At 35.0% G+C, this 1,310-nt stretch overlaps 1 pseudogene; it reads right to left on the bottom strand.

The window, feature by feature from the left end:
* Nucleotides 1-649: 649 nt before the first annotated feature.
* On the bottom strand, nucleotides 650-958 carry LOC102531292 (10 kDa heat shock protein, mitochondrial pseudogene; annotated as a pseudogene).
* Between the last annotated feature and the right edge of the window lie 352 nt (nucleotides 959-1,310).

Genomic DNA, 1,310 nt, shown 5'->3' on the forward strand with positions numbered 1-1,310 from the left:
TAAATTTCTGTCCCTTTAAGTCACCAAGGTGTAGAAATTTGTTATGGCAGTCAGAGGAAACTAATATATTTATTATGATTTAAAAGGCTTCATATGATAGGTATAGAGTTTCAGTTTTATAAAATGAAGAGTTCTGGAGATTGGTTGCACAACAATGTGAATGTATTTAATAATAACTGTATATTTAAAAATGGTTAAGGTGGTAAATTTTATGTTATGCACATTTTACCACAATTTTTAAAAAATCATAGGCTAAAATAAAATAAAAATTAAGTTAAATTAAAAAGGCTCCACATAATCTCACCCCTGCCTACCTCTCCAAGTAGCTTTGTCATTTACGTCACTACAGGTTCATGACTTTGAGCATATCAAATGTGCCCTAATCTCAAGATCTTCACATTTGCCGATCCCTCTGCCTGATAAGCTCTTTCCTTTAATATCTCTGCATTGATCTCCCTTCACTTCATTCAGGCTCTGTTTTAATACCACTTTAAGGAGGACCTCCTGGACATCTTTTTTTTTTTAGTTTGGATATTATTAGTTTGTTATAAAAGAGAGACATGACTTGGAAATTATTTACATGATGAAAAGATTTCAGAACTTCAGTGGAATGGGCAGCTTCATGTGATGCCATTTTAAGAGTGACATTTCAGTCTACTTATTTTCCAAGAATGTCACCATCTCTAAATAAGAAATAATCCTTGTCGTCTACAACTACTTTGGTGCCTCCATACTCTGGAAGAAGAACTTTGTCTCCAACTTTCATGCTAACTGGTTAAATCTCTCCACCATTTCCTTTAGAACCCCATCCAGCAGCTGTTACTGTTGCCTGCAATACTTTTCCTTGAGATTTTTCTGGAAGCATAATGCCTCCTTTGGTTACAGTTTTGGCTGCAGTCCTTTCAACTCATACACAGTCAAAGAGGGGAAGACACTTTCTAAATGCCTGTTCTGCCATGACTCCGGCTGCCACGGTGCATAATCTGCTCTCCCACCACGACTGCAAGGAGAAACCTGCAGTCCTGGACCACGATATTTAAAATATACACCATTCTATCATTTGCTATCCTCTACCTTGTTTTATTTTCCTTCAAAGTATTTTTTAAAAATAAAATTTTAACCTTAAAATAGTTTTAGATTTACAGAAAAGTTGCAAAGACAGTACAGAGTTTCCATACAGTGCACACCCAGTTTCCCTCCCTGTTAACAATATCTTGCTTAAGTATGGTGCACTTGTCACTAACTATTGAGCCAATATTGGTTTATTATTATTAATTGAAGTCTATATTTTTTTCAGATTTCCTTAATTT

This window comes from Vicugna pacos, chromosome 3 (genome assembly GCF_048564905.1).
Source record: "Vicugna pacos chromosome 3, VicPac4, whole genome shotgun sequence".
NCBI classification, from domain to species: Eukaryota; Metazoa; Chordata; class Mammalia; order Artiodactyla; family Camelidae; genus Vicugna; species Vicugna pacos.